This window comes from Parasteatoda tepidariorum, chromosome 12 (assembly GCF_982258835.1).
Source record: "Parasteatoda tepidariorum strain Cologne lab strain chromosome 12, Ptep-v5.0, whole genome shotgun sequence".
In the NCBI taxonomy this organism is placed as follows: domain Eukaryota; kingdom Metazoa; phylum Arthropoda; class Arachnida; order Araneae; family Theridiidae; genus Parasteatoda; species Parasteatoda tepidariorum.
In genome coordinates, this window is record NC_141766.1 from 50,677,599 (window position 1) to 50,703,953 (window position 26,355).

The 26,355-nt window shown below is 27.3% G+C and overlaps 1 protein-coding gene across 6 annotated transcripts in view; it reads right to left on the bottom strand.

Annotated features, from left to right (window-relative positions):
* Window positions 1–26,355, bottom strand: part of LOC107454859 (cytotoxic granule associated RNA binding protein TIA1-like) — a 1,051,915-nt gene that overhangs the window by 282,048 nt on the left and 743,512 nt on the right. The window lies entirely within an intron of this gene.

Genomic DNA, 26,355 nt, shown 5'->3' on the forward strand with positions numbered 1-26,355 from the left:
TTAATTTGCACAAAGAAAGAAGTTTATATGTGAGAAATTGTTCCAGTAATTACAAATTTACAAAAAAATTGGATATCGGGTAGCCCCGCTCACATGAATGTCGGGCATCACCGCCCAATTTTATTTTGTCGATAAATGTACGGTTGCAAAGATTATTATTTTATTGCTTCAAATTTGCATGTTATATGCATTTTTAACAACAAATATTGTTGTTATTAAATGATTGTTATCAAATGATAGAATTCACTAAAAGTATATAAATATGTAATAAATAAAATAATTTTGTGATAAAAATGATAAACGAGGTTTATCTATTGTCATTACATTGGTCATTTTCATTTACACCTGAAAAAACAATCAAAAAACATAATTTTTGTAACTGGGTGGGGCTACCCGACACATTTTGAAAAGAGCTGAAAAACATGTTTTTTTAAATTTCTATTTTTTAAGTTAAACTATTATTTTTTTTTGTTTACTCTTTTTGCATTATTTAATTGGATGATAAAACAATAGAAACATACAAAAATATTGATTTTTACTCCATATTATTCAGAAATATAAGCAATACTCCCTAAGTGGGCGGGGCTACCCGACTCTCCCCTATTTGTCAAACATGGAAAAATACTGGTTATTGATACCAAAAGTATAAATACAGAAAAAAATGAAAAATATGACAACCGAAGCTGACGTATCGTCTGGGGGTACCAGCACAGTAAGTCAAAAATGCAGAACCTTTTTTTTCGGGAGAGCACGACAAATGTCTAAGTTGCTCTTGCTGTACCTCAAAGGTTTTGCCAAAGTCCAGGGAGAGAGTAAATATAATGCAAATTGAATAAACCAAATACAAAAGTACAATGTTCAAAGCTTACTTGAAAATAATAAATTGAAAATCAAAGCACAAAGCAGACTATAAAGCCTCAACTAACTTGAAATTAACGAAAAAACAACAAATCATAATAAATAATCATAATAAATAATGGTACCACTGGGATAAAAACAAAGTTTGGAATTAAATAAAAAATATTTAACTTTTTTCACAATCTTTGTCTTCCAATTTGTAAAATCTTCAATGACACAATGATATTTTCTGGAAATTTTAGCAATAAAAAATCAAAATCTCTTTTAACCGATAAAATAAAATCTTCATTTCTAATTTTAAATCTTGTTCTGAATTTTGATCCTCTACTCGAAATACTAATCAAATCTTGATCTCCAACAATCTCTAAATTTCCGGTAATAACTTGACCATAATATTTTTCAATATATTGAGAAAGTTCATCTTTATTACAATAACAATCAGACTATAAAATATAATTTACATTCAGACTTAAAAAATTATAATTACATATTTTTTTTCCAAGAGTAGAGGAATATTTATAAGCAGCTATAACTGTAAGTTGTTTCTAAGGAAAAATATCAGAAAAACAATGGAAAACTTGTGTAATCCTAGAATTTTTAAATTTTTTATCATGAAAGTTAGTAATACAAAAAATCTTCTTTTCATTAAATTCCTTTTTAAAAAGCATATCAGTGTTTCGACTTACCCAAATCCATTACAATAAATTTAATAAGTTCAGTATCAAATTTTACTTTATTCCCAAATTTAGAAAAAAAATTTGGAGACAATTTATTTTCATTGTTTCTTCTGAATAGGAAAAGCGAATATTTTTCACCGGATACTTTTTAATCAGTAATGAATTAAAAGCAAATATTCTCTACTATTAAGTTTAAGTTCCTAACAAATATAGAACTTTTCGTAAAGAAAAATAAGAAGCTGAAAATGTATTATATTACATTTAAAATTTACAAGACTAAAACAGATAAATAACTACATTTAAAATATATTAAATTTAAAAATAAATAAAGTAAAGTAATTAAATTTGAAATAAAAAATTATAATTTATGTGAAAAATAATTAAAAATCTAAAATTTAATTTAAAAGAATTTCTATTTTAAGTACATTTCGATTAAGTTTTATTTACTGATAAAATTTATGCTTATTTTATTTTTTAAAAGTAGATGCAGTGTACTAAACGTTTTAATTCAGGCATCTTATACAATTCTCATATGGCATCTCTTTTTAATAATTGGGATATGTTACTTTTAACATATTTTAAATCCTATAGAATATTTTTTGTATAAAACAAAATTATTCTTTTAATATTAATTAAAGATTAAATTATTTTATATAATTTTAAATTCGTGACTTGTGAAAACTAAGAACTTTGACACACTGTAGTAAAAGAGGATATTTATATGAATTGAAATATTGTCTGCGAACAATTTAAGCCAGCCTGTTATAGTTTATACCTGGTTATTTAGAAAAGACACTAAGTAAAAAGTAAACATATACAGAATATAATGATTCCCAAAAAAAAGAAGTTTCAAATTAGTTCTCCAGGTCACGTTTTTCAGGGTCCAAAAAGGGTGTGTCCTCCGATCACGAAGATCCTGTAAAGCCAATAAACTGGAATTTCACGGCTTCTTTGCATTCCTGCTTTTTTGTGCATATTTTAGATATATTTTTTATTAAACTAAGATCTACCAACCTTACTGAAAACTATACTGATCAAATTAATTATTTTCGTTAATCATAGAGCTTTTCATATGTATATGATAAAAACATTATAGAAATGATTGAGACGTCAGTTTTTTTTAAAATAAAAAAGTTCGTTTCAGTCAATACTTTCCTTCAGTCAAAAGTTCGTTTCAGTCAACACTTCTATCTCTGATTATAAAAATTATTTCGTTTAAATTTATTTTAGTCATAAAATAATTTTAAAAAACAACATGTGTTCCTTAAACTCATCCATTATCAAAGAGCAGAAGATTGGATTTAAGTAAACTATTGCAGTGAATTACACTATTAGAAAATAAATAGTTCATTCTCCTTTTTGATAAATTATTGATTTCTACTCACAGAAAAATCAGTTAAAGAATGAACCCTAACACCGAAAATTTTTTTATTTATGTTTGAAAATTTCCAATACGTTTGATTACACTTCCGTGCACCCGATTAAATTTAAAAACAATACATTTCACAACTTTCAAAACTGCTTGATTAGTATAACAAGGTGACTATGGCTCCAGTTTTTGTACTATAAAAAAAAGACGAAAAATGTAGTTCTTCTATTTACAATGCATTCCCACAATTGTAGCATAATCAGAGCAAACTCTGGAGTTATTGAGCCCAAAATTGTGCTATTTTAACCCTCCTGGCGGCGGACCCGTAATAACTCGGGCATCATTTCTACACGCGAAGCGGCAAGCCCGGAATAACTCGGGTTGCCTATCTGCCTCTCTAGCGGCGCGCCCGAGTTTTTCGCTGGTATTTTTTTTCCTTCCCCTACGACCGCCGACTGGGTACTAATTGAGAGGTGGGGATAGCTGTCATCATAAATCACAGAGGAGTTGTGAGCTTATTTTAGAGTTCATTAGTAGTTAAATTGTACTGATAGCAAAAGTTGTCGGTGAAGGGGAAAATTAATTTAATGTTTTATTTAATTTTATTTATTTATTTTAATTTTTTTTCTTTTGCTAATACCAAATTAAAAATTTCGTTGCTTTCATTGCTGTTTAATTTTCATTATTATTTTTTTTTAAATTGAAATTTTTCTTTTTAAAATTAGAAAAGTGTGGGGGGGGGATATATTATCGCAAATTACTTTTAAATTTTTTATTATTAAATATTTGTTTATTTTGAATAAATTTTAAAATATCTCTATTAATAATGTTCGGCAGTTTCATTATAAGTACTGTAAATTCGATATTTTGATAATATTCATTAATTAAATTTTATCTTGTGAACTTAATTGGAAGAGATTTTGACTTAGTTTAGATTTTGACTTATTTTATTTCTTTCACATTATTTAAAAAATTTTCAAGCAAAGAAGGATATGAACAAAAAGAAAATAATAATAACAATAAATAAATAAATAAAGAGCAAATAAATAAAAGTCTGTTAATTTTTTTTTTCATGCTTTAAGCATTTTCCTTGCATTATCGCATCTGAAATTTAAACAGAAATAAAATTTAGAAAAAAAATTGAACAGAATACGAAAGACAGTTATTGAAATTTTTAAAAAATAACTTGCATATTCAAAAATTTTTTTGCAAAATGAAAAATTTTATAACTACAAAGAAACCAACGAGATTAAATATCTTTTTAAGTTTAATTTTAATTAAAAGTTTCTAGTTTATATAAAAACCATATACTAATACCTTGAAGCAATTTTCCCCAGCTAAACTCTGATTACTTCCTGTGACAATTTTAATATCAAGTGAAACTATCAAGTAATTTATTAATAATGTGAGTAAAATATTTAAAACTAAATACGATACTTGTTTTATTGCGACATAATAAAGGAATTTAACGAATTGCAAATTAGCATGAATTTCGGATAGCTCTTATTATTTAACAAGAAATTACTTAGTAGTTTTCTTCTTCCTCATAAAGTTATCTATTATTTTTTAAACTAATATTGTTTAAAAATATATCCAAAACTAACTTCATTTTACTATAAAAAACAAGACTAGGTAAAAGAAAGAGCATAAAAAATTTTTATTTCTTAAAAGTTTTTTTTTTCTATCAAAATTTTTTAATAATACTACTCTTATTTATTTGTTTCAAATTTCTGTTTAATTATAATCAATACATATTAAGGACAATAATCAAAGGAAAAGGCAACGCAAAGTTAAGTTTTTTGTATTACTCAGTTTTTTACTCTTACTTGACCAAAAAAAAGGCCAAGCAATCTAATATTTATTTAGTAAGATGTAAAAAAATTTTCGAAAACTAATATTAGAGAAACTAAGGAAAATTATTTTTACTAGATAATTTAGCGAAATAAATATATGCTAAGATAGCATTTTGAACGGTTTAAAAATGTGTAATTTTTTTTACTTATGAATTAACTGCCGAAGAAATTTGACAACAAAGCATTTGTTTCAAAAATATCAAATATGATGGTCCTGCAATTTTGGTTGTGGTTAAAATTCTAGAAAACATCGTTGAAGGTGTCACAATAAAATTATCTGCGAGCTAAAGTATGGATAACTTTAAAATTATATATATATATATATATTTGATTTTTAAAGTACATTTTATTTTCAAATTTCATTTTACAGTGAAGGTATTTTATTTTTATGCGCAACTTTATTATTTTAGACAATAAATTAAATGCTTGGTTTTAATTTGTTTACTGTTAGTTAAATTCTGTTCTATATCTCCTTTTTCAAATTACATAATATAAATACGTTTCTCATTGCAAACTATGATGCAATAATTTTTCTCCAGAAATGTTTTCCTGTAAGACGACAGATAGAAAAGAGAAAAATTTAAAGACTAGGTTTAAAAACAGAGTGTCAAGGATTCAGAGAGTGATTTATCTTCTTTCCAGAAATGTGCAAAGCTTGGAATTCCATACAATTAGCAACTACTGGGCTGCGATACAGGAAATGACCCCTTGCAGAGAAGGAAATATCACTCTTTCAAAACGCCAATCTTCCCCCATGCATTGACTATACCTATTGTAATCTCAGAAAGTGATTCTTCAAGAAATTTGTTGCAACATTTGCTTTCATTCTTTGAAAACTAACACTTAGTACACAGTGTTGACCCCAGGATATCTTCAGTTTCCTTCAGTTAGAATGTATTATTGCTTCAAAAGAAGGCAAAAATGAAATATGCTACCTCTTTTTTTTTCACTAATAAGTTCACTAATAAAATAACTAAAATGGTCATGTCATCTAGTAAAAGTAGATTTAATATAAAACTTTGAAGTAGTGTAAATAAAGGGAGTGTATACTCTCTTTCAAGGCTCCCAAAAGCTGAATATAGACCATTCTCAAAGTCTAAAATAGTTTTGTGACATTAAATTTTTTCACTCTATATTTAATTGGTAAAAAGATTGTCAACTGCAAATATTTTATGTTGCAAAAACTTTTAATCAATTATCTCTTATTGGTGTTGGATTTTCATGAAGTCGTGATTTCTTAAATAATGTTTGTTTTTTCCTTTTTCTAGATCACTAATTCCTAACTAAACTCTATATAATTTGTCCACAGCTTCTCAATCTGATTTCTATTCTTATTTCAGAATACGTAATTACTTTACTAACTTATAAACTTTAAATTTTAATAGGGATATCAGAATCAATACAGTTCGTGTTTACTGAGTGTATAATTATATTGAATCAATCAGTCATCATAAAATCGTTCTATTTAATGAAAAAAAATTTTGATTTTAGAATCGAAGGATTTTAAACCCGTTTTTATAAAGCTCTTACCAGCAATTTATGAATAGTAGTTTGAACAAAAGATTTTCTTTAATGCGTTATTTTGTATCAAATTAGTTACTACTTTAAAATCATTTCTATTTTTAAAAATTTCTCAAGAGCTAATAAGAAATTTTTTGATAATCTTAACTTCAGACTTTTAATACTAGTTTGAATTTCGTAATTGCTGAATATATTTCAATTAATCAGATTTGAAAAATATTTTGTGAAAGAAAATGCGTGCAAGGAGTTAGAACATGACTACGATTATGCTCTTACTCTAGTGAGCTTCCAAAAAATGTGAATAGTATATAAAAAAAGGAAATTAAAATTTTATACAAAAATACAGAGAATTTAAACATAAATATAGGAGTCTTAATTAATTTTTTTTTTTTTTTTTTTTTTTTTTAACATTATGATTAGAAAATTGTTTTATTCTGAGAATACATTCTTATTAAAAAGTGATTTTTTTTAAAAACTAAAGTATATGATTTTCATTAGAGAAACCAATGTTTTAATTAAATCACAAAATATGAAGTTTGATTGAAATATTTAGTTTTCCTGATTGAAATTCTAAACCTGGTCATATTATTATACTATAACTGAAAAACTAGGTTCAAATTCTGTTTAGTAGGGTTACATATTTTTAAATTGGCGTATGCAAAGGATATATGATTATGTAAGAAATTGAAAAAAAAAAATCTTTTAGTCACAGTTTGGATCAATCTGTGATTTCTTTCAATGACGTTTACTGGAAGGCCGGGATAGCCTGGTCGGTAGGGCGCTGGGCCCATATCCAAGAGGTCGTGGGTTCGATCCAAGCCGGCCGAAGACTCCCCGTGTAGTAAATGGTGACTGATGCACGTTAAATCTGTCGAGTCTCAAAGTCCTCCATGTTCCCACAACAAATCAATACCTCTGGGGGTACTGATCCAGGAGTTTCCTTGTCTTCTGGATTGGTTCAAAATTACAAGGCCACGGAGTTGAACGTAAGTAGTCGTAAACCCATGAAATTGGGTCGGCTGTTCAGCGACGGTTATAAAATAAAATAAAATGACGTTTACTGATATGGATAGAGACAGGATATATAAATAAATACGTAGGAATCACAAAAAATGGAACCATTTCAAGGATATAAATTCATAAATGTAGATTATGATCTTTGTGATTTTCTTAATTTACGTTTGTTTATTATAGGTCCGTTTTATTTATTACTAAAAAAAATTTTCTTCTTTTTTTGTTCAATTATTGATTTGTTATAAAATAAAAAATGTATACAATTCAGAATTCCAATAAAAGTAATACTGAGAAAAAATTTTGAAATCAATAGTAAATTTAAGTTTATATTTTTCCTTTATTCTTCTTTACACCGAAAAAGTAGAGATTTTAAACAAAAATAACCACAAGAGGAAATTCTATAAAAATTTTGCAATTAACCACTAAGTTTTTCATTTTAAACTTGTTTCAAGCTATTCTCTTAATCGTTATCTTATAGTTTATACCTAATGTCTACGGCATGCATAATGTGATGAATACTATTGAATATTCATAGATATCATAGACAAAAAAAGATTTTGCCAAAATGTTTCAAATTCCACCGGTTTGAAACAAACTATTTACAATCAAGCCTACTTGAAATAGTAATTGCTTATAGGTATCCACCTTAAAATCAATCTAAAAACTGAAGAAAAAATCGGAGAACTGTAAAGAAATGAATGTTCTTTGGTTATCTTCTTATGTTAAAGTTAAAAACTAAATTTTTTATTGAGTTATACAATGAATAATTTTTTAGAGTGATTAGGGGATGTGCTCGTTTTTAGCAACACCAACGTTTATTTGGGCTTTAAATAAGAATTTTCACTTATATTTCCTGTACTTTACTTGTACATTTTTTTAAATTTAATTTTGAATGTCTGAAAATTCTAATAGGGGGCCGTTCAAAAAGTACGTACATCCCGAAGGGGGGGGGATTTACTATTATGTACGGTTTTGTACGATGGGGAGGGGGGAGGTATTATACAAAGTACGTACTTTATAAACATGCAGCAAATATAAATTTGACTTTATCCTGCACACTCCTTAAGTAAATATTTAATTTTATTTAAAACATAATTATTTTAATTTTTATGAAAAAGGGGGGTAGACTAATAAAATCTTCGTACATTACCGTACATAGTAGGCCTTATGTACGGTAATGTACGAAGGGGGGGAGGGGTTTGAAATTTCTCCATTTTTGTGTACGTACTTTTTGAACGGCCACTAGAATTAAATCTGTTAAATTCTAAAAAATTCAGAAAAACAAAAAATTCGGAGCAGAAGAAATGAACAATAGCAAACCATGCTAATAACCATGCAACACATAGTTTGCATGCATTAAAAAAATTTACGAGTAATTTTTAAAATTTTCATAGGTTAATATTAGCATTGGCCCAAGAAATATATCGATTTAAAGGATACGCATTACTATTCTCAAACTAATTTAAATATTCCATAATGTTATTCAGAAATACATAACGTAAAATGAAGATAATGATCATGGTTTAGATTAAATAAAAGAAAAAGATTGCCACTCTGCAAAATTAAATATTATAGAAAATCAAAGGATCTTAAAAGTAATTATAAACGATATGCATAGTGATGATAAGCACTAAATCAATATAAATTTAATAATAAAAAAGAAAGAAACTTAAACTACATAATATTGTTTTCAATGTTTATTTTTTTATTTCAAGATTCATATTATATTTTTTCATAATTTATTTTTTATTTTAATTTGAAACTGGAATAAAATTTGTCTAACAATCTTTAACAACGAGAAAGGCGAGGGCCATACAGCCATGTCTTTTAAATATAAATTGTAAAAAGATTAAAACATTCTGGAAACAAACACTGAATTGCAGGAGGATTCAAAAAAGATAGTTGAAAAGTGATCTGCAAAACGAGTTCCATCCATCAAACTGTCATTCCCTCGGCTGACCCTCCCATCCAAAAGCTGACCACATAGAGCGTAAATAATTCCCTTAACAGCGAGCGGAAAAAAAGGGGGGAGGCATTCCTTTTGTCTGACCCTTGCCGTTTCACGGACAACTCTGTTAAATATGCTCGACCTTCTAAGAGAAAAACTATTTTAAGTAAGCGCCACCAAGAGGGTTAAGAAGTTAGGGGACCAAATTTCGAAAAAAAAAAATTTTTTTTTATTTTTCAGGACTTATTTGACCGATTTTGCTTTTTGATTGAATCGAAAAAATTTTCATACAATTGTTAAAATTCGTTTTTCCAAAGGTAATTCCATGCAAAAAATATAGTTTTAAATAGTTATAAAATATTTAATATATTTATAATATGCGTTGAAAAATTCTGAATCACGATTTTTGAAATTCCCGTGCAGTAAATGGCGACTGATGCACGTTAAATCTATCGAGTCGCAAAGCCCCCCATGTTCCCATAACAAATAAACAACACTGGGGGTACTTATCCAGGAGTTTCCTGGTCTTCTGGATTGGTTCAAAATTACAAGGCTACGGAGTTGAAATTGGGTCGGTTGTTCAACGACGGATAAAATAAAATAGCAAGATCTACAAACCTGAAACTATAGACAAACTTGTATGTTTATCCAGATCAGAATGCGTTTTTCTGTTTATTTTCGTAACTTAAGATATGGTATTGATTCTTTGTACGTGAAAATATGATTAAATCAAAAGTTAATCAAGGTGTTCCCTTTTTCCATTTCATGCACTGTATATAAAATAAGTCAATGAGAATCTGTTAGGTTGATTAATATATATTTTAGGATATTGAATATGAACAGTTTAATTGTTTTTCTGACTCAATCAACAATCTTTTTACTACTAAGAAAATGATAAAAAAGATAATAAATAAAAAATATTTTGTTATTGTCTTTTTTCCGACTGCATATTTATTGCGTTGATTAAAATATAAACCTTGAATCCGAATAAGTAAATGATTTTCCTCAATTAATAGTATTTTTTAAAAAAAAAGATTAAAAAATTAATTTTTTTTTATTTTGTTCTTATACTTTCATTTTGCTTGAAAATTTCAAAAAGAAATTATGTGATCACATAAACCATTGATAAACACATTACATAAAAAAGAATTCGCAAAGAAGAGGACCTGTGTATCCCCTTCTTAGTTCTCCAGAAGAAAGAATAGCAGTTTGAAAGATAAGTTTCCAAGAAAATGAAGATGTGTCTGTGGGAAAGGATTTCTATGGGACTTCGAAAAGTCTTCAATTTCACCTATGTCTAATCGCATCCAGTCTCTAGTTTGACAATGTACAGGTAAAGTTATGGGTAGTGCAGTGAAACTATAATTACATAGAATTTACAATATATTTTACTAATTTTACTTACTAATTAAGAACGAATAGATAAAAAGTCAACTACAAAATTTTTTTATTAGGCATTTGTTAAAGAATTTTTTACATAATTTAGAAAAAAATGTGACCAGACTATTTTCCGGACGAGACTTTAAAATTTTCCCGTGGGAGGGGGGGGGGCATGCCCGACAGGGGAGCAATTCCCCCTCCCCTGATCCCGCCTTTGCTTGAAAAAATATTCTTGCAATGATTCTTGTACTGATATTTATTCCTTGCATGCGAAATTTAATAAGATTTTGATATGTTTTCATTCTTAATATTATTTTTACTATGAAAAAATTTAATGAAAAATGCAGTTTTGCTTAATAACTACTAGTGTAAATAGAAATTCATATTTTTTGAAGTTTTATAAATCTCTATTAGAATACCTAACGATTTTTACTCAATCGCGTAAACGATGAATTAAAAATGGATATTTCGTTTTGAAACAGTAGCGCTTAACAAAAGCTTTTTCTCCCTCTCAAAGAAAAAGAGCCATTATACATGAAAATATAATATCCACTGAATTGACGTTATATTTCGCATCTATAGTACTATTATATAAGTACTATATAAGTACTATAAATTATTTTTTAAATTCAAAGATATCATTAATGTGGATTAAAAAGGTAAATATGATTTGTTATTAACACGTATATCAACGAAATTGTTCTCATCCTACATGAACTTAGAACTGAAGTAAATTAAGAAGGATGCACATTTTTTTTTTAAAACTTGGCAATTGTATCTGGGAAATCACAGAAGTCAAAAGAGCTAGGAAGGAAAAAATATCAGTAGAAAGAACCTATTCAGTACCATCACAGGGGATATTGATAACAACCTTTGATGTTATATATCAACGTTATCATTGTCAAAGTTCAAAGGACAAGAAAAAGTGTAATTTAACCTAAAAGCAATAATCTTATCAGTAAAAATGTCTTCTTCATTGCTTGATATTTCAGAGGAAAGTGCAATGTTGACCACAGTTCAAAAATGACTTTCGGAAAAGTGAATCACATACGCGATTCATCCATCAAACTGTCATGACCCACCTGGACCTCCTAGACCGATAATCACCCCTTTTAACCACAAATTGAAGTGGAAAGGGGAAAGCATACCTTTTGTCCGACCCTCGACACTTTTCGTGGCATCTTTCTAAAATGTGTCTGCCGCTTGTAGTAAGAAACTAAGAGAGAGGGGAAACGCCAGGAGGGTTAATATTCCACTAAATGCGTGGTTGATGTAACTGATCAAATGTACAGCATTTGTGATGTGTCTTAAATTTATAAGCGTTGGCGGTTTCGAAAATTTTATCATCTACTAATAAGAAGACGGTGATCGCCATTATTAATATTATAGTGGTGGTTGAAGTATTGTCTCAAGGAAAATCAATAAAATCGCTTAAGTAAAAATTTAATTTATTAAGTAAGTATTAGTATATTCAAAATGTATATATTTAAAATATATAAATCATAAAAAAGAAATATCTTAAGGGGATCAGGATAACATTCTCGACATCGAGAAGTTTTGTAGGCATGAAAATGATATTTTAACGGTTGGGACTGTGAGGCCCAAAAGGGCATCCCCAGACACCACAAATTTGAAATTGAAAGTGAAGGAATTTGTTCCTAACGGACACAAGAGCATGGTGAAAGGATCCTAGATTGGCGAATTATCGAAATATAACATAGCCAAATTAAAGCCAGCCCCCCATAATCAATCTAAGGTCTGAAAATACTTTGGCGATCACGAATCGCCAACACGACTGTGAGACTTAGAATAACCATGTAACTAAAACATATTTGTGGTATAAGAAATTAATAATAAAGAGTTATAAATAGATTTTTGTTTTCGACTAGGCGCGGCAATGAATTAATGAGTTGAATAATAATAAGTATTGAAATAAAAGGTTAGCCGTTACATTGATCGATAAGAAAAGAATAAAATATTTTATGTTCGCTTTTAGAAAGATTAATTCATTGATTTAATTTAAATATAATTCGATTAAGAATGATTTAAAAAAGTAAGTTCAATTAATTAAAGATATTTTGAAGGTAAAGAAATATATAATGCCAATTGTGGCAACACAACTAAATACAGCAGGGATAAATGCTTTCGTGTTAAACTTTTCTGTTTTTTTTTTTTAATACAGCTATGTGACGCTCGTAGTTTATAGAAAAAGTTGGAATTAGCCTTCTAATATCTCACATGAGTGAAAAAGCACAAATTCCAATTATCAATAAGAATTTGAAAAGAAACGTAAATTCAAGGAAAAGTCATTATGTGAAGTACCCTCGAATTTGGAATAATACTAACTTTCATAAAGAAATGCGTGTTCAAAACACATGGCATCCATTTGTCTAAAATGCTTCCATGAATAACATTTTGAAATCATTATACTTACAGAAACTTGAATGTTGCAATATAATAAAAATATTTTTGCATTAATATTTATAACAATATATTTTTGGAATACAAGCTATGTATTTAGCAAATATGTAAACAATAATTTTCTCGTAATTAAAATAGCTTACTTCAACTTATTATAAGATTCAGATACATAAGAAACATAATTTAATTAAAATTCCTTTCCTAGATGATCTACATAAACTACTAAGTTTCTAATTTTATTTTAATTTATTATAACTTGAATATCATGCCATAAGTTTTGGAGAGATTTTCCCAAAATCATGGTCACATGTTCCACAAATTAATTAATATAATATTACATAAAGATTAAAGCGTTGAAGTTTACCTTAAAAAACTTTAAATTTAACTTAGTTGAATATTACTAAGACTTAGTAATGGATAAAATGAAAATTATATTTTAATAAATACGTTACTTTCGTTACTGAGATTCAGTCTCTTAATAAGAAAAGTTCAAGTAGCTATTTTCTATGACCAGGGTTACAAATTTCAACGAAAATACATTATAAAAGTTTAGAGATTCATTCTTTAATAAATAATGGGAATAATTTACAGTATATTTCATCATATTTTCTTCCTTTGTGCTGTCGTTTTTGAAATGGTTTAAAATGCATTTGCAATGCTCATCAAAGATTTCAGTTCAGCAAAAACAAAATTTTAGAATTTGAAGTGATTACAGAAATCTTTTATAAAATAAATGAGAATGATAAATTTAGAAAGATTCCTTTACGTTAACAAATGTATACATTAGTTACAACTTATTAGCATAGTGTAAGTGATGTGATTTTAATAGTGAATAATGTTAAATAAATCAGATAAATACATCTCCTATTTAAGCTTTCATTCCTAAAACTGTTCAATACCAGTTTTCTTGCCATTTGAAACTGCTTTTTTGTAATATTTGGAGCACGTGATGATTTAAAAAGATTTAAAAAAAGTAAAACAATATATTTCTTCCTGCTTTATGCAGTAAGTTTCCGTTAGAACTCTATTTAGTAAGTAATGCACTTCTTAAAATTTTTTAAAAATACTTTCACATAACTACTCTCTGAACAGGCACATTGCATTTTTCAAAAGAATATCTCTATCGCTTGCTTGCTTTAGAAAAATTTAAATCATTTTGAAAAACTTAGCAAATTTTTGTTTTAGAGAAAATGTAGTGCAATTAAACATAATTGATTATAGATCGACCAAGATTTAAATTTTTAGGAAATATCCTATAATAATTTAATCACCCCTTCCAAATTTAGACCCTTTACTTTTCATGAAATATTTTTAGCTCCAAATAAAATGCTTTTTCAAAAGCTTTTATTATACATGTTTAAATCTACAGAAAGTTTTTCAAGCACGAAACATGCATTTCGCGAAAATCTTTATTAAGAATTTGATTTAAATTTAAATATATATATATATATATATATATATATATATAGAGAGAGAGAGAGAGAGAGAGTGAGTTTATCATTTAAGAGCTATACAAACTATAAGTATACTGAAAAAAAAACTGAAACCAACATAATTTTTACGGAAAAAACTTTTTTCAGGTCAGCACCATTTTTTTTCTGTTTTTAATCGCTGCGAAAAATTCCAGTTTTTTTACAGACTTTCACTGTATATTTCACGGTTTAATGCTGATTTTTACACAACAGTTTTCTGCTATTTTTCACTCGAATCTTAAGCGGATTAAAACTGTCAATGCAAATTTTGCTCTCACGCATTAGAAATTATTTTATGTTTTTGAATTAACTATAAATAATATTGCGATTAAATTTCGTTGGCAAATTGATACTCTACTTGATTATTATCTGTCTTCAGATAAAATTTTTCGGAAAATTAAATTGCCAGGCATTTTTAAAAGGGTGGGTCAATGTAGTTTTAAAACTTTATACACCTTAATATAATTTCAAAAAGTAACACCTTTAAAAGAAAGACAGTTTATTTTTCTTCATAACCAATCCTCTGAACTGCCTTTGCTTAGGATTCAGAGCGTTCATCTCCAAATAAAGTGTCCCGGGTTCGATCCCCGGTCATGTCCTGTGTTTTTGTTCTTAAAATAACAGTGTTTGTTTGTTAAAATAACAGGACATATCAGTATAATAAACAGGCACACGTTTTTTTTTAAAAAAAATAGTATTTTTCTTTGAAATGATTGTTTCTACACTGGCACACCAGTTGACAGTTTTTTATGTAAGTGTAACAGAAATTTTCTACAGTGTAGGTCAAATGAAATTAAACTTGAATTGTTTAAATACTATTGTTTTTTAATTGCACTTATTGGTTTAGTTTTGAAGTAACTTGAAAAAGCTATGTTTTACTATATTCACATCAAATGCATACACACATGTATGATGATAAATAATTACACATGTTCTTTGTATGTTTTAATTTTTATTGTGTAGTTTTATAATTATATGTACTGGTTTTAATTTATTCTAACTTTAATACTTAGAACAAAAATAATAATGCCTACATTTTTGATGTCAATAAATAAATAAAAGGAAATAATTTAAGTAAAATGTAATATTTTGGGTAATAAATTTTAAGGAGCTAAAAGGAAAGGAAAAAACTCATTAAATTAAAAATATTTTGCTGAATATTTTCTCTATTTTCAATCATAAACTTCGATCATTATTGTTATATTTTGTGAAATTGAAGTGAGTTTATTTAATATCACAAACACACTTTCAGTATCACACACTTTCAATTTGTGTTTTAGAGTTAAACGTGGACGTTTATTTAATCAAACTTTATTTTCTATGCGTAGTTTGTCATCATATATTTGTAAAAAGGAGCTTCTGGAGACTGGACTAGAGCATTTATTATTCAGATATAGCATATAGAAGGAAGGATGCTTTTAAGATTTTTTTTCCGTTTCCTGAGCGGAAATGGGCATTACATGAGAAATTTTGGTGCTACTCTAAGGTTTTGAAAGAAATCTTGTCGTCTGCCGGTTTTGAAAAAGTATAGAAAAAGGAAAAATCCGGAAGTATATTTCAAACAAATATGATTTAGTCAGTTTATTCCCATAAAGCAATAAAAGGTCTCTAATGGAGAGGTCAATATTTATTTTATTTTTGCATTTCCTATTTTGATACAAGGGGAATACATTGGTTTAAATATTATTATTTCATTCAAAATAAAAATCTGCTTGAAACTGAAGTACTTTTTGAACACTTTATTGTTGTAAAATCTTTACTTTGTGCAATTGCGTCACTTGAAAAAAGCAACATTTTAGAGGTATATATATATATATAGAAGAAAAATAAAATTTTGAATACAAATTAAGACTTTAATGTTTTATAAGTTATATTAACTGCACATAAACTAAAAGCAAATAATATCCACTATTACATAAAATGCAAAGAAAGCAAGAGACGAAAAAAATCATAAAGAGAAGAAGAAAAGTAATAGTATTAAAAATTAAAACAAATTGAAAAGCAACCAAAACTAGTAGACATAACGAAGAAATATACTCTTCTGATCAGCTCATACGATCATATTCACAAAAATTGTTCATTCCAATGCTGTAACAATGTAGCAAATACAAAATATATAAGTGCAATAGGGTAACGAGAACCAAAGGGAACAAAAGACCTTGCATCGAAAATAAAGTTTTATAAAGATAGCATATAAAAACTAAAAAAATATGCAAAACAAAACACAAATGTAAACATACAACAATGTATAAAGGGAGAAGGCTGAATTACGCCATATATTAGTTAATATCTTGGAAAAATGATTTAGAAATATTTTCGTAAGTAAGTTGTTAGATTTCAAAGTAAGAAAATAAAGCATTAACAGAGCGTAGTGGGATATTTCAGCGTATTCATACTTATGCAAGGAATCGCATTTGATATGTCTGTTACTCTGTATTAGCCCGAAAACTGGATTTGTGCAAATTAATGAAATATTATGCGCTCAATCCATAGAAAACGGACTTAACTTCCTAACTATCTTGTTTGAAAATTTGAATATTAACTGTAAAAGTGTACACTATTTCTTATTTTGGTGAAAAAAGAATGAAATCATGATCTTGCTTAGTTTAATTTCTATGATGTCAGTATGGAAAGTTTGTAAAAAAAAACATTATGTTGAATAGCTGAACAACTAAATCTGCAAAATTATATGTCTCAACATTTATACTCTCAACATTTATACTCAACAACAAAGTAAAAATTCGCAATTGAGGAGATTTTTAAAATCATAGTAATGACTCAAAGGAACATCTTTTGGTTTAGAAAATTAAATCCCATTAAGAAGATACAGTAACTGAAGGTCGCAATATATTTAATTTTGTTGTGATTAATAAAATCTGAAATAAGTTGATTATTGATAAAAATCATTGAAGAACCTTCCTTAATATTGCTAAACAAACTAGTTAGAGAAAATAGTATCAGGTTTAGTTAAATAAGTATTAGATCCATAAGTGCTTGTTGTAAATCTCGTAAGTGTCTTATGAAATTTAGGATTGATTTTTAAATATGATATTTCATGATATTAAGTATGGTATTTTCATTATAAGTTTTAATCTTTAACCTCCTATAGAAAGCTGAACTTTTTTAATGATAGTACAGTTATTTAAATTGTCAAGCTTGAAATTTTTACTAGCTTTTAATTCCAAGTTCAACATCGAATTTTTTGTAAAATTTTTTTATTAACTTAATCTATGAGAGTAACTACTAAGTTGCATAAAAGGAAGATAAGTTTTAAAAAATTAGTTGAATTCTTACAGTTACTTATAGTTTCCTTATTATCAAGAATATTAATGTAATGATAAACAATCCATTTCCTCTTTGTAAAGAGTCATAAAGATAACATAAAAACTATATAGAGATCATATAAGAATAATTTTAGAATTTGTTAATAAAAATTTGATAAATTTGTCTAAATTTGTGAAGAGAAATATTTTGATTTTTTATAAATAGCATAAACATAAATTGCTGGTAATTTAATTATTATAGAAAATTTTAAACTTAGAAATGTAATGTTAAAAAGCACAAGATCTTTCGGCTTATTTTTCATATTTATAAAAATTCATAAAATTTTAAAATGCTTTCTGAAGGATCTCAATAATTCTTGTCTAAAGATTTACAATCACTTGTGATTCAGTTACTTTACTAAACCTGACACTATTTTCTCTAAAAAATTAAATAAAATTTTTAACAATATTATTAAAGGTTTTTCATGCATTATTTCTAACAATCAACATATTTTAGATGACATTAAACAAATCAAAATTAAATCTAATGTGACGTTTGTTGTCCAAGATCTTTTTTTTAAAACATTCCACTTTCTTAACTTTGAGTTACAACTATGATTGTGAAGTCATCATTAATTGCGAATTTGATGACTGAAAAATTCTAGTAAATATGCATTTTTTTTTAATAATTATCTTAGGAAAATTTTTTTTTATTATAGCTGATGGTATATCATTAGGATATAATTTTTCGTTATTTAAACTTTTTTTACACTATTTTTCAACGTATTTTTACGCTTTTATAAAGAAAAGAATACTCTAAATATCACAATTGTTTCTAGATTTATTGACGATTTAAATACCTTTAATTTTGTAAAATAATATTTATCCCAAGGAACTAGTATGGGTTCGTAATCATGGCGATAATAAAAATTTTTTTTTGAATTTAAAGTATTTAAAATGAAGAAAATATCTCATTGTTGGCATTTATGATAAAATGAAAAATTTTAAATTTAATATAAATAAAATGGTTACAACCGATTCCAATGTTTCTAAAAACATTTATTTAAATGCTATTTTTAATCAAATGAAAAGAATTACGAAAAGTCGATATTATATTATGTTTATCAAAAAAATATATAAATACTTTTTCAGAATTTGATTTAAAGCAACTGATATCCAACAAATGCAATTACATTCTATGTAAAATCATTGAGTATTAATATTAAATACTCGATAGAATATACATTTCAATTGAAACTATTTTGAACAATTTCAACTGAGAAAACATACGAATAAACTTTTTCGGATTTGTGCTGTAAAAAAAATGTAGACAACTTGGCATTTATAATTAGATATAACAATTTACTTCGCACTATTCGAAGTCTAGCATATTCGAGTCACTGTAAATCCTCTTAACCAGGTCATGCAAGATTATTTTGATCCAGATTAAATGCTTCAAATCGTATTACACTGTTTAAAATGAACCGGCATGCAATACAAAGGAGTTTATAAGAAGTTAAGCCCATGGTGATATCTGTGAAAACGCTTTCTATTCGAGAATTAAACATTAGATCCGAAGGCAAAATGGGGAAGGGAAAATCGCGTGTATATTAAAGGACACATCGGATATTAGACTCCTCTGATCACATTTGTTGCGCAGTATAACATGACAGAAGCATTAATATTCAAGCTTGTGTGATTGGATGCTGTAAATTATTCCTTATACAATTCCAATCGAATTTCTCTAATTTATCAGCAAAGATTATGTTTATACTAATATACTTGCTATAATACATCTTGTAATTCTTTTTTTTAAACTATTAAATGAATTTACGACTTAATTATGCATAAACCGTTTTATATAATATCTTCCAGAAAATAGCGTTTAAAGATAAAAAATACACTAACTTGTAAAATTATTGATTTATAAATTTAATCAGAAACTTCTGTACCGCTATTATTTTGCTGTTTTGATTAATATTATACATAAGAACTTTCATTATAGTCTATACTTTCTTAAGTGTTATGGTAAATAATTCTCTGCGGTCAATAGTATATCAAACAATTTAAATCACATGTTTGATATCAGTTTTTAATAATTATAAAATTATGTTTCAATACATAACACTACTATTTTAATACTTACTTTTATTTTTAAAATGGATTTTTTCCCTATTACTCTATCAATCAAATACTACTAAAAACGGAGGAAATATTTCTTTGGATAACTAATAATAAAAGCAAAATTACCTAGACTTTTCAACGTATTCGAAGCTACTAAAAATAAAAACAATTAAACTAACATTCTTGTGAATTCTTGTTTATTCTTTATCATATAATCTTTATCATATATGTCATGTGAACTGTATATTACAAGACAAAAATTGAAATTTTGTCAAATGTTACTACTATGCATGGATAAATTAATTAGAATATTAAACACTAAATACAGCATATCATCATATATCAACATATCATCAACAATAAATAATAAAATAAAACATTTCAAATCTGAAATGAGGATAGATTTAAATTCCGAGCCTAAGAAACCCGTGCTGTCTTGAGGGATGACCACGGTTTACTTCCCAAACTAAGCACAAGCTGCAAGTACATAGAAACAATAAAATAAGAAAAATAAAATGAAAAAAGGAAAGAAATAAACCATTTAAAAAAAAAGAAAACATATTAAAATATAAAAAATATTAAAATTTATCTTAGAAAAAATTTAAAATAAGAAATTAAATTAAAATTAGAACATCATGCCGTTGGGAGCACTACAGCAGCGGTATAATTTTGCAACAAATTTTTCATTGCGATTTGAAGTTACCCAACAAAAATGATCATTAGAAATCAGTAAAATTCTTTATTGATATTATTAGAATTTTATTGGTCTGAACTTCTATCCACACTTCAACTGATGTCAACTGACATCAGCAGTATATTTGTATCAATAAATATTGATCGATTGGTTTTCTATCAGTCTGTGCTTGTTTTTATCAATACATATACTGATGTTAGCAGAATTTAATTGTCACCAGCAACTTGTCACTGTACTTGTATTAATAAATATTGATCAATAGGTAATTTGTTCGTATATACCAGTTTTTGCCAATCATCAACTGGTGTTTATGAAATACAATATACCATCCGATAAATTATTGTTCATCGAAAACTCTAACATCATTTAAATTTTATAAATTTGAAATTGCTTAAATTTGCTTGTATAACCAATTTATTTTCTTAGAAACGAATTTTAAGAGTTTTCCATATTTGGATGGTATACCAGAATTTAACAAAGTGACACAATTTATTCCACAAATGTCATAAATAAAGAAAAGGATCACATCTTTAAAGTAGTTGAAAGTTTTATTTTTTTTCCATAAATTGATATAAAAGTTATGAGTAGCATTCTCAGTAACAAAGCAAGTTTAATTTTACGAATTTTTAAAATTTGTGTTTATTAATATCGTTCCAATGACAAATGTCAAATCCTAACTCAATGAAACTCGTTTTCTTTCTCAAATGCTTCAGGCGCACCGTTTATTCGGTTTACTGAAAATTAACAAGCTCTTTATCAAAGAAAAAGCCATTTCAATCGAACTTTTTCGTTCATTCCATTGACTCGGCTCATAAATAAACCCTGCTTCCGTTTCTTCTCTACCCCCCACCTATCCAAGCAGCTTATTTACGTTTGAAAAACATAGCAGCGAACGGTGGCGTGTGTTACGGCATTTCGTGTAATGAAATATGGTAAATTTAAAACTTATAATGCTTATTTTTATATTTATTCGTAATTGACGGAAATATCTAACTTATAAGTACATTTACTTGCATTTGTGCATAAATGATAATGAATGATTGCTGTTATAAATCGTGTGAAAGCGTTGAAGCGAGTTAGCTAACCCTAGTTCGAATGATCTTTTATTTCTTTTTAGTTTTACTTATGTTTCATCATCAGAATATTAAGTAGTTTATTTTGAAAATTCGCTATATTTGTTCAGCAGTGCTTGGCCATACGTTTGTATGATGTTTTCAATGTAGCGATCGGCTTAAAAATATCACTTTTTTTCAGAATTAACAAATTTGCTCTTTTATTTAACCACAATTTATTATAAAGAATATTCACGGAAATTCTCTCAGAGGATGAAACAATATTTTCAAATTTTTATTGCAATCCTAAAAAGCATATTTTCATATATTGCTTATTTTTAAAAAAAAATTAACATTTGGAGATACAATTATTATTGTGATTTTTTTTTAAACTGCTACCAACCTTACAGTTGACATAAACTTGAAGAATAAAATAATCAAGTTCATGTCTCATTTATATAAAAACAACTATGATGTGAGCATGAAAGAAAAAAATAACTTATGTTTTGTAGATTTTTAATTTTGTATTAAATGTAATTTTGTCTTATTGTTCTGAATGCTTCATTCTAACATTACAGCATTAAGTTTAAAAGTTCAACATTTGTGCTAAATTTATGATTATAATAAATATTGTGATTGATATAATTTTAATAAAACACATAATTTTGATAAAGAAAAAAAATTCATTTAAAAAGCTGGTTTTAACATTTCAAAGCAAAATTTATTTTATTTTGGAGAAGGATTAGTACATTGCTCAATGTTTAGGAGATAATTATGAAAAATGCTTAACAGTTTGAGCTTCTCAAAACTACCCATCAAAAACAAATATGTAGGTCCAGCACAGCCACAAAACTGCTGGGTGACAGCAGCTAAAGCGACGGGTAAGTGCCAGCTCTAAGCCACTTTCAACTGTGCTAATGTGAATGGCTGGCCTGCTGTCGACCCAACAATGCTGGCCTACAGCTGACTAGCAGTATTCAACACAACATTCGTCGTCTAAAAACCGCAGGATGAGTAATTGCCCGATTTCCAGCAGAGGGTAATCAATGGATCAGTAATTGAGGTCCATCAATTTATATGCATCCAGCAGCATCCCCTCAGTCTATTGAGGTTTACTAGAGGTCATTGACCTAGTTACTCAGTAGTAATTAAAAATCCTAAATCTAATTATTTTTACTTAATTCAATTCAATTAATTAACAATTAGGTAAATAAATATCTAGCTATCTAATACTTATTTGAATAAATTGTTAATAAGTGAACTTAAAAAATATTTTTAAGTAATTTTTTCATTTAAATTGTTTTTTGAATTTTTATTTATTAGTTTTATTTATTTATTACAGTAAATAAATAAGCAAATATAGTAGAGCAAATTTATTGGCCACTCTTTCAGGGGCAACATACTAGGTATGCCAATGTAGCTCCTGCAGTAAGAATATATAATACAGAGAGTGAAGAAACATTCCTGCCTCGTCCGGGATTCAAACTCTGGACCTTTCTGATGTGAGGTTAGTTCCCTGACTACTACACAGTCCGGCAGCTTATCAATTAAAATACGTTGCTTTATCACTTTTGATCCTTACATTTTTTATCTTATTTAAGCTTTCCCAAACTATTTACGCATTTTTTTTTGTATTTAAATAAGTTTATAGATAATAAATTAAAAAATTCCTCTGACCAAATCTATTCTTAATCAAATAAAATCTTCATGAATGTATATGTGTACATTGTACTGAAAACTTTTATCAGCTTATTCAAATAAAATATTCTTACATTGATTATGTTTGTTTTAAATTTTCTAGCCAAAGCGAGTACATAAAAGGATTCTGATGAACAAATTTCATAGTCTGATGGAATTTCGGCATTTATTTTGGGGGTGACAGTTGGTGCAGACATAAATTTAGATACGTTAATCTTTAGAATAGAATTCTAGATATATTTTCGCTAAAATTAGAAACAAGCCTGCCTGTCAAAACTACTGCTGAATGAATAAAACCCCAAAGGCATCTATGCTTCAAGTGTGCTGATCTTTAGATCCTAATTTTATTTTATTTTAGATTATTATATTATTTCTTCCTTAGCTTTTAAATGTTGGTTGCTGCTGGACTGGATTATTGTAATTTCATGCTAACTAGGGAAAATTAAAAAAAGTGTGTGATTTGGTTTCTTTAATGTTTTTTTTTTTTTTTTTTTTTTTAATTTGAAAGTTCTGAAATGCGAAAGAACATTATATGAGCCTTACCGTCTTAGAATGAAATGGACTTGGTAAAGTTGTTTAATAAATTAATCTGTATTTATAAACTCTAACTTTGATGCCTAATTATTTTATTAATTTTATTACTGTAAGAATTTTGTCATTATTTTGAGCTATAGTGTTTTGTAAACTTAATTTAGGCTATTCTTAGTCAGTAATTTTCTCATTGCATTATGCATTATTACCATTACAATTTTCCTGTTTGTGTTGTACTTTCGATGTCTCTTTTCTTCTTTTTTACTGACTTTCAATTAATTATGATTCAACTTTTGTCTTGATATTTAAAAAAAAATCAAATAAGCATTTTATTCTTGCGTATGAGAGCCAGGGGGGTATCCTTTAAGCCAAAATTCCAAAATTTTTGCCAAAATTCCGTACCAAGTACAATGAGGAGTCTTGAAATGTCAAATGTTTTTGAGAATAACCAAATGGGTTACTAAGGTGGCCAGTAAACAGCACTTGTGATTTGTTGGCGCCATAACAATTAATGCTACTCATCAAATATTACTTTTAGTGGCCAGACTTCATTATGATAAAGTTCAAAATTGTGAACAGTTTTGTAAGATATTTGACGTAATTTTTCCCATATTTTATGCAGTCTTCCTCTCCATGCAACGCAAATGCGGGTTAACTCCATCAAAAAGTCCTCCATGAAGGCAAATTTTTCCCAATACTCGATCCAGGAGCTTCCTTGTCTTCTGAATTGGATTCAAAATTACAAGGCTACGAAGTTGAACATTAGTAGTCGTAAACCCATAAAATTGGGTCTGCTGTTCAACGACGGTTATAAAATATACAATTATAAAATATATTTCAAGCTGATAAAATATATTTTAAGCAGTTAACTTCTTACTGAACTTTAAAGGATGTGTGGAACAAATGTACATAAATAATTACCCTTACAACACAGTACCCTTAAAACACGATAGATAATGTTTTTTATTGGATAGTCCAAAATAATGTGCTACTTTATTTCTTTTATTAAACTGATATTCTATACAGTGGCTGTTGTAAGTGGAAATTAAAGTTTCAACCATGAAGAAGGATATTCTATGCCAGCCTGTTTTTTAACCAAGAAATTTTGTATTAACTAGATTTATTTGGGTCATGAAGTAAAATGTAATTAAATGCTCCATCATACTTAGATATTTAATATCAAGAGTTCATTACTAACTAGGAATATACAAACCGAAGAAAGAAAAGTAATTGTTTTGAAAAAGTTAACTGTGAATAATGAAATATTTAGGTCATTTAATCATAAATAGTCCTAAAAATTGGTTCCAGCAATTTTTGAGTCTGTGTTTTAAATATATGCAATAAACATGCTTGTTTTGCTATCAATACTTCACAAAACAATTTTGTTTTTAATTTCAAAATTTTACTTTAATATTTATAAATAGAAGCTTGAGCATAGAGAAGTAGTATATTTTATAGAATATAATTTATTATTCTTTTCACGTACATCAGTATTAAATTAGAAATAAAATAAAAATAAAGATAAGCTTAATAAAGAAAAAAAAACGGTAACAGTAAAGTTATATTTTTATTTTCACATTGTACTTATAATTCTAAGTAATTAATGGAAGAAAAACAAATTATTCTTAAATCTGCTTCCTTTAAAGGAATTTTAATTGCAATAGTTCATAACTTCCCCTACAACACCGTAAATTTTTACTCGTAACTAAACATCCTAAAAAGTATATTCAAATAATATATACCATAATTAAATAACTGAGACACACCTCTCTAGATCTCCAATCAAAGAGTAAGTTTTGAATAAAAACAGATTTTTCAATAACATAAAGAACATTCAAAAGAAAGAAAAATAAAATAGATAATTTTATTAGTATTTTATTGCAAGAAACTTTTACCACATACGTACAGCGACAAAGCATGTACAGTAAAAGCAGATACCAAATTACAACCATCATATCGATCTCATATTATAATAAAAAATTTAGTAATGAAATTTAATTTGCTCTCTGAATATTAGTTCATGTTAGTTCTCCTTGATCTTTCTCTTTTCTCCATCTTGCAATAAAAGTTTCTTCTGCAAATAAATAAAAATGTTATTTTTGAAATGTATTACAATATATCAATGATTCAGCAAAGCTATATTTAATTGTTTAACACAAGATTTGACAAACTTCTGTAAACCCTTAACCAATCAATCAGTCAGTTTTAAATTAAAGTTACTTTTGCATATATTTCCATAAACTTATACTGTTAAATGCTATAATTCATGTGTGCATAATTTCGTTCTACAGGGTGACATGGTATCCTTTGTGACATGGTATGCGACGATTATTTTCGCTGTTCTTAGAGATTCGCAAGGTTTGATTGAAGTATTTATATCTGACCTTTTACATGAAGGTGAGGGGGAGGAATGAAGATTTTGAATAGTGAATTAAATCACTTGATTAGATTCACTGATCCGAATTACTTGATCAGAATTA